At 41.3% G+C, this 12,015-nt stretch overlaps 1 pseudogene; it reads left to right on the plus strand.

Moving 5' to 3' along the window:
- Positions 1 to 663: 663 nt before the first annotated feature.
- Positions 664 to 3,316, plus strand: LOC109251614 (methyl-CpG-binding domain protein 4-like; annotated as a pseudogene).
- Positions 3,317 to 12,015: the final 8,699 nt, after the last annotated feature.

The raw sequence follows: 12,015 nt of genomic DNA on the forward strand, positions 1-12,015 counted from the left end.
CTGATATTTCTAAATAGTATACTTGTATTGCTACTTCTTGAGTTTTCAGTTCCAGCCACTATCTTTCTCATTGGAGAATGAGAATTGACCCCTCCTTTTTATCTCTGCTGCTATAAGCATGCTCTGTTGTCATCCCTCCATGCTTCCAACATTATTAGGTAATTACTGAGTGTGCACACTATTATTCTTAGCCATTGCAATTGGTTTTTTTTTAGTTTTTAAAAATATTTTATTTTTAAGTCATGTCTACACCCACGGTGGGCAAACTCAAAAGCTGGAGACCAAGAGTCGTGTGCTTTTACCCACTGAGCCAGCCAGGTCCCCCTGGTTTGTAGGAGTTATTTATATAGCTAGGCTATTTTTGTGTGTGTGTGATACGAGGTAGGGATAAACCTGTCATTATTTTCCACGAAGGTGATGAGTGATCCCAACACCCTCTATTAAAGAGCTTCTGTGGGACTTGATTGGCTGAGCCATGGAGATGGCGGCTGCAGCCAAGGGGGCGGCCAGAAAGCAGCTGTAGAGTCTAATTGACTTGCGCCGTCTTCGGCTTTTGGTTTCAGCCTAGTGCTCTGAACTGAAGTTTTCACATCTTGTTCTCCACTCCTAGGGCATCACATCCTCTCTTGACCTGTTGCTGCCACTGGAGCCCACTTGAAGGGCATGGCTGGGATGGAGGGTTGGAGCCTGGGGGACTGTGGGGCTGCCCCGTTGGTCACCTCCAGTAGGCGCTTAGCCCAAGACTGGCCCTATGACCTCTGGGAGGAACATGTGTCTCTGGCATCAGAAAGAGTGGGAGAAGTGAGAAACAAGTGGGGATAAAAAGCAGCAGTGGGTGGAATCCCCTGCTGTAAAAATCCCTTGCTCCTGCTCAGATTGCTGGTACTGTGTGCCGTGATGGAATGCTGTAAGTCTGTCCCAGGCGGATGGGAAAGAGTTGTGAAGCAAAGGTGATCAGGGAAAACAGCAGGAAGATTCGATGGATATTTTATCAGCCCACAAGGACTGACGTTGAGATCCGAAAGTTCACTTGCTAATTATCTTCACATAAATGGAGAGACTTCTCTTATGCTGGAAGAGTTTGATTTTACTGTACTTTCTAAAAGGAGCATCAAGTCCAGATATAAAGACTACAGCATAGCACTTCTGACATCCCAAATGCAAAATGAAAGTATCACTTCAAACCAGAACATCAGGACATGGGGCTGGTGGAAAAAAAGATGTCTTTCCCCTGCCAAGTGGTAGTTTGGAAGGGCAAACTAGCACAGGACTATCTAACTTTATTTTTTAAATTTTTTTATTAAAAAAAGTTTTTTTAACATTTATTCATTTTTGAGAGACAGAGAGAGACAGAGAATGAGCAGGGAAGGGGCAGAGAGAGACACACACACAGAATCCAAAGCAGGCTCCAGGCTCTGAGCTGTCAGCACAGAGCCCGACGCAGGGCTCGAACTCACAAACCGTGAGATCATGACCTGAGCTGAAGTCAGACACCGAACTGACTGAGCCACCCAGGTGCCCCAGGACTATCTGACTATTACTTATTTATTTTTAAATGTTTCATTTATTCTTGAGAGAGAATAGATAGAGTGTGAGTGAGGGAGGGACAGAGACAGAGAGAGGGAGACACAGAATCCAAAGCAGGCTCCAGGCTCTGAGCTGTCAGCACAGAGCCCAATGTGGGGCTCAAACTCATGAACTGTGAGATCATGACCTGAACTGAAGTCAGACGCTTAACTGACTGAGCCACCCAGGTGCCCCAGGACTATCTAACTTTAAAGAAGATGAGGGTGTCAATGATGTTGACTCCAGAAAGGTTAGAAAGTCCAAAGGAAAGATGACTATTTTGAAAGGAATTCAAGTTAAACTAAAACAGGATGTTGGAAGGGTTTTCCAGATTCTGCTCACAGTAATAGGAAAAGAGAATCTGAGTATAATAAGGCAGCTGCTAAAAGTGAACCATTGTCGCTTGATAAAACTTCCTCCGTTTCTGAATCTGGAGTGAACAACAAGAACCTCAGTGTAACCAATGAAGAAAAGAGACTTGTAGAAGAAAAATCATTGAGTTCCGGATCAAATTTTTGTTTTGAACAAATAACTTCTGGCATCATAAACAAATTATGTTCAGCTGAAGAAGCAGAACACAACGAGAAGTGGGAAGAAATCTTTTTAGAAGCCAAGGAAATAAAAACAAAAGTAGAAGTCAGGGAAAGGAAGGAACATTTGCATACTGACATTTAAAAATGTTGCTCTGAAATGGACAACTGCTCATGAAACCGAGAAAGACTATTTATGTGAAAATATGTCAAGAAGATACCATTCCACAGACACAAATAGAAAAAAGGAGGGGCGCCTGGGCGGCTCAGTCGGTTAAGCATCCGACTCTTGGTTTCAGCTCAGGTCAAGGTCTCGCGGTTTGTGAGCTCAAGCCCTGCATTGGGCTCAAGCCTGGAGCCTGCTTGGGATTCTCTCTCCCTCACTGTCCCTCCTCTACTTGTGCACGCTCATGCGCTGTCTCTCTCTCTCTCTCAAAAATAAAATAAAGTTTAAAAAAAAGGAAAAAGGAAAACAAACATATATTTTTCCAACAAATACTACAAAGAAGCTCTTAGCCCCCCAAGACGTAAAACCTTTAGGAAGTGGACACCTCCTTGGTCACCTTTTAATCTTGTCCAAGAAATACTTTTCCATGATCGATGGAAGCTCCTCACTGCTACTGTATTTCTCAGTCAGACCTCAGGCAAAGTGGCAACACCTGAGCTTTCGGAGTTTCTGGAGAAGTATCCTTCAGCTGAGGTAGCAAGAACTGCAGACTGAAGAGATGTGTCAGAACTTTTTATTTTTTTCTCCAAAAAATTTTAATGTTTATTTATTTTTGAGAGACACAGAGAGACAGAGCATGAATGGGGGAAGGAGAGAGAGAGGGAGACACTGAATATAGAACAGGCTCCAGGCTCTGAGTGGCAGCCCTGAGCTTGATGCGGGGCTCAAACCCAGGAACGGAGAGATCGTGACCTAGGCAGAAGTCAGATGTTCAACTCACTGAGCCACCCAAGTGTCCCATGAAGTGTCAGAACTTCTTAAACCTCTTTTTCTCTACAATCTTTGAGCAAAAGCCATTATCAAGTTCTCAGACGAATAGCTGGCAAAGCAGTGGAGGTAGCTGATTGAGTTTCATGGGATGGAAAAATAGGGCAACGACTCTTACTGAATTTTTTGCATCAATGAATGGAAGCAGGTGCATTCTGAAGACCATAAGTTAAATAAATATCGTGACTGGCTTTGGAAAACTCATGAAAAATTAAGTCTGTCTTAAAATTCTTCAAAGTTTTCAAACCCATCTTTTATATGTTACTTTGTACTTGATTCTCAAGAACTCCATTAAGCACAACCAACTGCCTTTACAGGCATATAGATTTTAATCAGTACAACTAGAACCACAAGGTAGGTTATGTTTTTTGTGTTTTTCAAATTTTTATTTAAGTTCTAGTTAGTTAACATAGTGTAATATTGGTTTCAGGAGTAGAATTTGGTGATTCATCACTTACATATAACACCCAGTGCTCATCACAAGTGCCCTCCTTAATACCCATCACCCATTTAGCCCATCCCCCGCCTACTTCCCCCCTCTAGCAACCCTCAGTTTGTTCCCTGTAGTTAATAGTCTGTTACGGTTTGCCTCCTCTCTTTTTTTTCTTCTTTCCCCTATGTTCATCTGTTTTGTTTCTTAAATTCCACATGAGTGAAATCATATGGTATTTGTCTTTCTCTGACTGACTTATTTCACTTAGCATAATATACTCTAGCTCCACTGAAGTTGTCACAAATGGCAAGATATCACTCTTTTTGAAGGCTAATATTCCATTGTATATATATATATATATATACACCACATCTGCTTTATCCATTCATCAGTCAGTACACATCTGGCCTCTTTCCTAAGTATTGTTGATAGTGCTGCTATAAACATTGGTGTGCGTGTGCCCCATCAGATCAGTATTTTTGTATCATTTGGCTAAATACCTAGTAGTGCAATTGCTGGGTCATAGGGTAATTCTGTTTTTAACTTAAAAAAAGTTTATTTATTTATTTTGAGAGAGAGAGCATGAGAGGGAGAGCATGAGCAGGAGAGGGACAGAGAGAGAAAATCCCAAGCAGGCTCCTCACTGTCAGCATGGGGCCCCACGTGGGGCTCGATCTCATGAACTGTGAGATCATGACCTGAGCTGAAATCAAGAGTTGGATGCTTAACTGACTGAGCCACCCAGATGCCCCTATTTTTAACCTTTTGAGGAACCTCCATACTGCTTTCCAGAGTGGCTGCACCAATTTGCATTCCAACCAGCAGTGTAAGAGGTTTCCCCTTTCTCTGCAACATCTGTTGTTGCCTGAGTTGTTAATGTTAGCCATTAACAATGTTAGCCAATGTTGGCCATTAGCCAATGTTAGCCATTCTGACAGGTGTGAGGTGGTATCTCATTGTGGTTTTGGTTTGTATTTCCCTGAGGATGAGGGATGTAGGTTTTCTTCATGTGTGAAACACTGGTAGATCTTTGCTATTGAATGTGCTAGAACATGTTTTGAGTTAAAAAAAAAATGTTATTTGACAACAATCCCAAAAATGTATTTTCCAATAGTAAAATATGATTTGAAGTTGAAAAATAAAAGAGCTTCTGTTCTCCACTGATGTTTTTTAACGCCCCCTCTGTCATTTGTGAAATCCACACATATGTTTAAGTCTTGCATTTTTTAAAAAATTTCTTTAATGTTTATTTAGTTTTGAGACAGAGAGAGACAGAGCATGAATGGGGGAGGGTCAGAGAGAGAGGGAGACACAGAATCCGAAACAGATCCAGGCTCTGAGCTGTCAGCACAGTGCCCGACACGGGGCTCAAACTCACGGACCATAAGATCATGACCTGAGCCGAAGTCGGACGCTCAACTGACTGAGCCACCCAGGTGCCCCAAGTCTTGCATTCTTCATACGCGTTTATGTATGTTATGTATGTATAGTCCACTGGTCTACTGAGTCAATAATACAATGTCTTAATTATTATAGTTTGACTGTAAGTCTTTGATATCTGGATGTTCTTGTTCTTCTTCAATAATTTCTTGGGTATTCTTGGCCTGGATATATATCTGGATGTTCTTGTTCTTCTTCAATATCTGGATATTCTTGATATCTGGATGTTCTTGTTCTTCTTCAATAATTTCTTGGGTATTCTTGGCCTTTGCTGTTCCATTTAAATTTTAGGATCAGCTTATCGAGTTCCATGAAAATCCCTTTTGGGATTTTGATTTACAGTTGCATTGCATTTATATGTTAGATGGAAGAATAGTCTTATTTTGGTTATGGTATTAAGTATTCCCTTCCATGAACATGGTGTATATTTTCCAGTTTTCTTAAATGTCTTTCAATGACATCTTATACCTTTCTCCATTAGAATGCATGCATATATTTTGTTAGATGTATTTATTTATATTTTTTATTATAATTATAAAGTGATCTTTTTAAGAGAAAATGTCTGATTATCATAGGCGCATAGGGATGAAATTACTTTTTGTATATTTATTACATATATAGCACAACTTTGCTGAATTCTTACTATAATTTATTAGTAGATTTTCTTGGGTTTACTATCTAGACAATTTTATCACATGATTAATGATAATTTTGACTATTCTCTTCCATTCTTTATTCCTCTTATTTATCTGACACGTTTTACGCTGCTAATATCTCTAGTACAATGTTGAACAGAAATGAGGATGCATGTATCTTCGTTGCTGATTATTAAGGGAGTTCTAGTATTTCAGTTGTAGTATTACATTTGCATAAGATATTGGTAGATTTATTTTCTATTCCCAGCTTGCTAAAGAGTTTTTGTTGTAAAAGGATTTTGAATTTTACCAGACGCTTGTGTGTGTGCAATGTACGTGTGCCTGTGAGCTTGCACAATCTTTGGAAGAATCGTGCTTTTCATCCTTCAGTTTGTTATGTGGTGAGTTACATGACTCTAGTTAATTTTTATTTTAAGAAATGTATTTTGGATTTGGCTTGCTAGTATTTTGTGAGATTGGCCCATGATTTTTCTTACTGCTTTCTCTTGGGTTGGTATCAAAATTATGTTAGTTTCATAAAATGGGTTAAGTGATGTTTCCTCTTACTCTTTTTATTGCTGTTTATTTTATTTTATTTTATTTTATTTTATTTTTTATTTTATTTAATTTTTTTATTTTATTTTTTCAACAAAAAGCAAGCTTTATAAAATTAGAATAATCAGTTTCTTGATTGGATGAATTTACCTTCTTCAAACCTGTTTTGGACATTTTTTTCTTTTTCCCTTGTGAGTTTAGTTTTAATGACTGATTAGATTTTCTTAATCAGTTTAGAACTATATGAATTTTCTTTTTCTTTCTGGGTAAGTTAAGTTTCCCTGTGAAATTATCTATTTTATGTAATGTCCAGATATATTGCATTAAATTGTAGATAGTAATCTCTTCCAATTAAAAAATTTTTTTTAATGTTTATTTACTTTTGAGAGAGAGAGAGAGAGAGAGAGAGAGAGAGAGAGAGAGAGACAGAGTGCTAGTGGGGGAGGAGCAGGGAGAGAGGGAGACACAGAATCCGAGGCAGGCTCCAGGCTCCCAACTGTCAGCATAGAGAGACCATTGTGGGGCTCGATCTCAAGAACCGCGAGATCTTGACCTGAGCCAAAGTTGGATGCTTAACTGACTGAGCCATCCAGTCACCCCTCCAATTTTTAAAATCTCTAATTTATTTCAACTTCATACTTTAGAGATATTCTCTCTGGATGTTGAATTGTGGCTTGGCAGCCTTTTTTTCCCTTCTTTTAACCCTTTAAAGGCACTGTCTCCCTGTCTTCTGACTCTGTAGTTTCTGATGAGAAGGAAACAGTAATTTGAATTATTGTTCCACTTTTTCTGTGGCTGCTTTCAAGATTTTTCCTTTTATTATTGGTTTTACCAGTTTGACTAGGATAGGTGTAGGGTTTTTGTTTGTTTTGGTTTTCTACTTGTGATTTACTGAACTTCTTAAATATGTGAATTTATATATTTTTAAATGTGTATTTATTTTTAATTTTTTTTAATCTTTATTTATTTTTGAGAGAGAGAGAGACAGCGAGTGGGGGAGAGGCAGAGAGAGGGGGAGACACAGAATCCAAAGCAGGCTCCAGGCTCTGAGTTGGCAGCATAGAGCCTGACGCTGGGTTTGGACCCACAAACCGTGAGATCATGACCTGAGCTGACATCAGATGCTTAACTGACCGAGCCACCCAGGCGCCCCTAAAAATTTTAGCCGTTCTAATGGAAGGGGTGGGGGTATCTCACTGTGGTTTTGAGTTGCCCTTCCTTAATGAGTAATACTGTTAAGCACCTTCTCATGTGCTCACTGGCCATTTGCGTATCTTCTTTTGTAAAACATCTTATGTTTTGGAGGAGGTCATGGAGAGGACACGACCTCTGGTTGACCCGTTAGCTGAACAGGGGCAATTGGAGGCTCCTCATCCCCTCCTCTGTCCCTGGAATGTACATTGCCCACCATTCCACAACTGGCAGCCGTTTCAAGGACGTAGCCTTGAGAGAGCAAGGTGTTGAGATCAGCTCGGTGGTTTATGTTATTGAACCCTGTTAACGCCTCTATTAACCTTTAAGATTCTGGCAGGCGGGTGCGGGGATCTACTGGTCTTGCAGCCTCCCAAGACAAGCCTCGTAAGTCAATTCGCTTGCCTGTTAAACCTGCCACACCTCAATCCGGAGTGGCTTCTTTTCCCTTCCGTCTCTCCCTGCCCTCTGTGTATGGGGGCTGGTTTGCAAACCCACGCTATTTATTTTTTTGCCCATTTTTTCACTTGGGTGGTTTGTCTTCTTAATTTCAATATGGAGGAGTCCTTTCATGTATCTTCTGGATAGAAATCCTTTGTTGGATACATGTGTTATGAGTTTTTGCTTCTAGTCTGTGGCTTGCTTTTTCTTTCCCTTAATGTGCCGTTTGGAGAGCAGAAGCTAGTCATTTTGATGATACCCAGTTTATCAAGAATTTTATTTTATGTTTTCGGTGTCCTTTTAAGAAATCTCTGCATACCCCAAGTTTGCCAAGATAGTCTCTTATTGCTCCTAGAAGCTTTATAGTTACAGCTTTCTCATTTTGTTCTGTAACTGGCCTATTTTATCTGAAAATGCCTTTATTTCAACTTCATACTTTAGAGATATTCTCTCTGGATATTGAATTGTGGCTTAGCAGCCTTTTTTTCTTCTTTTAGCCCTTTAAAGGCACTGTCTCCCTGTCTTCTGACTCTGTAGTTTCTGATGAGAAGGAAACAGTAATTTGAATTATTGTTCCACTTTTTCTCTGGCTGCTTTCAAGATTTTTCTTTTTATTATTGGTTTTACCAGTTTGACTAGGATATGTGTAGGGTTTTTGTTTGTTTGTTTTGGTTTTTATATTTATTCTACTTGTGATTTGCTCAACTTCTTAAATATGTGAATTTATATATTTTTTAATGTGTATTTATTTTTGAGAGAGAGAGACAGAGTGCAAGTGGGGGAGGGGCAGAGAGAGAGGGAGACACAGGATCCAAAGCAGGCTCCAGAGTCTGAGCTGTCAACGTAGAGCCTGAAGGGGGCTTGAACTCCTGAACTGTGAGATCATGACCTGAGCTGAAGTCTGATGCTTAACTGAGTGAGCCACCCAGGCACCCCTCTTTTATTTAAACCAGATTTGGGAAAGTTTCAGCCATTATTTCAAAGATTTATTTTGGCTTTTTCTCCTTATCCTTGCCTCCTGTAGTATAATTACACCTATGCTTGACATTTTTTAATTGTTCCACAGGCCCCCAAGGCCTCACACATATGCCTCAGAGTAGGCAGTGTCTGGTGATCCTCCTGTCCTGTGTCCAATTTTTCTTACACATACTTGGTAAAGGCCCGTGGAGTAAGTTGGTCATAGGTGCAGACTCTTTGTGTATGGGCGCTGTTAGGGATTCTCACCTATCATGCTAACCTTTAAAAATTTTTTAAAAAAAATATTTATTTTTGAGAGAGAGAGAGAGAGATCGCCCGTGGGGGAGAGACAGAGAGAGGGGGACAGAGGATCCAAAGCGGCTCTGCACTGACAGCAGAAAGCCTGATGTGGGGCTTGAACTCATGAACCACGAGATCATGACTTGAGCTGAAGTTGGACGTTCAACTGACTCAGCCGCCCCAGCACCCCATATCATGCTAACCTTTGCTGAATCTCTAGACATTTATTAAAAGTTCAGTGCTTTTCTCATCCATCTGTGGCCCCCTCCTCTGCTGTACCAAAGATGAAGGCAGCCATGGTTGTCCGTTTTGGGATTTTATGTCGTGAGGTTTCATTGCAACCTCAGCTCTGTGATGTACTTGAGAAGACTATGATTTTGTGGTTAACCACCTTCACCTTGTTAGAGCTAGAGCAACTTTCTTTTTTTAAAACATGTTTTTATTTATTTTTGAGAGAGAAAGAGAGAGACAGCATGAGTGGGGGAGGGGCAGAGAGAGAGGGGCAGGCTCCAGGCTCCAGGCTCCAGGCTCCGAGCTGTCAGCACAGAGCCCCATGTGGGGCTTGAACTGGCGAACTGCGAGATCATGACCTGAGTCAAAGTCAGATGCTTACCCGACTGAGTCACCTACGCGCCCCTGTTGCAACTGGTTTTGACATGCTACATTTAAATTAAAAAAAATTTTCCATTCTACATACTTTCTAATTTCCATGACAGTGTTTTTCCTCTGACTTTTGTGTATTTTTTGTATTTAAAATTTTCCAAATATACAGATTTTTTTAGAAGTTAATTATTTTTACTACTGATTCCTAATTTAATTACATTTTAATGAGATTGAGGCAGGTATGCTTTGGAGTGTTTGTTTGTTATGATTTGCCTTATAGCTTTGAATAGTCAGGTTTTTAAAAAAAGTTTTATTTATTTCAGTAATCTCTACACCCAACCTGGGGCTCGAACTCATAACCCCGAGGTCAAGTGCCCCATGCTCTCCTGACTGAGCCAGCCAGGCGCCCCTGAATGGTCAGTTTTTATGAGTGCTGCATCTGAATGAAAACAGTGTTTTTTCTTTAGTTATTCATTCATTGGATCAAGCTGTCGTTCAAGTGGTTCTTTCTAAATCTTTATTAATTTGTGTCCCCTGGACTGTAAACTTGCTGAGAGAGCCATGTTCACATTACCTGCTATGATTGTGGATTCACCAATTCTTTCCTGTAATTCTTTAATTTTTGCTTTATATATCGTGAGCCACAGGATTGTGTACCTTATGTACCTTTCATGATTGTGTGGTGGCCCCTTTAATCACGTAGGCTGGTTATTTGCCTTTAAGGCTATTCAGCTTTAGTCTATGCTCTTCACTCTTGTTTCCTCTGAATCTCTGGGATGTAGGCATTTCCATTTTTTTTTTTCTGTTGAACTTCATTACAGCTTAAACTTCCTCTTCCCGTTTTGTCTAGCATGTCAGTGTGCACGTGTGTAAGTGTGCATACATGCGTGTGTGCATGTGAATGTGTGTGTGCTGTAGATACAGGCTTGCTGCGTGAAGTCTATTGGCTCTCTGGCACCTACAGTCCATCAGAGCCTCTCTGGCCTCCTTCATCATGACCTTTAACCTTCTTCTCTCATCACGAAGTGCTTTGTTTCCATGTCCTCACTCACATTCCTCCGCAAGAGACACTGATTGGCCTTGCTTATCATTTTGCTCCAGGTCCCAGCATAGGAGACGGGCCTGCATATGAGTTAGCTGCCCTTGGGACGCATGCTCATCCCTGATGCAGAGCTGGGTCCGCGTGCCAGCCAGTGTCCCATACAGAGCGCTGTGGAAGGGCAAACTGGCCAATTTGGTCCTTCTGTATGTAGGCTGTCAGTGGAGTTATCCTCGTTTGGTTGTCTGCCTCAGCTTCCGTCCAGAATCTGCTGCTGCATTGCGGAGACCCCTCTGGAAGCCAGGGGCTGTTGCTAGGCTCCGAGGAAGGCTCGAGAGTCACATCTTGGGAGTGCTGATCAGTGCCTTTGCCTCTCAGGCCAGCTCAGAGTTCATATCAGGCCTTCTCCCCCATCACTGCAGTCACCTGCCCAAAAGTTCCCTCTATCACAGATGGAGACTATTAGGTCATGGTCTTGAATCGGTTGCTGGGCAAAGTCTTATAGAGCAGAGCAGTACATAAAAAATTTTTTTTAAAAATTCATTTTAGAAAGAGGGAGTGCATGAGCAGGGGAAATGGGCAGAGGAAGAGAAAGAGAGAGACAGAGAGAGAGAGAGAGAGAGAGAGAGAGAGAGAGAGAATCCCAAGCAGGCTCCACCCTGTCAGCATGGAGCTCCATGTGTGGCTTATTCCCACGAACCATGAAATTATGACCTGAGCCAAAACCAAGAGTCAGACTTGTAACCAACTGAGCCACCCAGGTGCCCCTCTTAGTACTCTTTATGTAAGAGTAGTCTTCCCTGTCTGAGACCAGTGAGGTCCGATTTTATAGCTATTCTGATCTTGAGGACTTGTCCAAGTATGGGAAGTTTTCCCCCTTTGAAACAGTCGGATCTGTTATTTATTTCAACTCTAAGAAGCTCTGGGAGCAAATCTTGGGTATTCATCTCATTTACCTATTCATCAGCATCCTCCGTGAGTGATACAGGAGGTTCAGTAACCGTAAATCACAGAGCGATAGCTTATCAGAGCTGGAAGGAATCTCAGGAATCTCCTCCAACCTTCTTACTTTACCACGCCACCACAGAGCTCCACAGAAAGGAAGGGGCTGCTCAAAGTCCCACATCAGCAGGTGGCAGAGGGACAAGGACCCTGGTCCCTCTACCCTCCGGTCCAGGGCCTTCTTCCTCAATGGCGGAGCACAAAGCCACACTTGAAGTTTTAACATTGTTTTGTCAGAGTGAATTGAGAATCTGCAGTGACAGGGAATGTCTAGAAATTAAAGTAAAGGAAGAGCTGTGTCCCTTGATGTGTAATTGAAGACAGGGGTA

This window comes from Panthera pardus, unplaced genomic scaffold, assembly GCF_024362965.1.
Source record: "Panthera pardus isolate Hobbes unplaced genomic scaffold, ASM2436296v1 HiC_scaffold_18, whole genome shotgun sequence".
Taxonomy (NCBI): domain Eukaryota; kingdom Metazoa; phylum Chordata; class Mammalia; order Carnivora; family Felidae; genus Panthera; species Panthera pardus.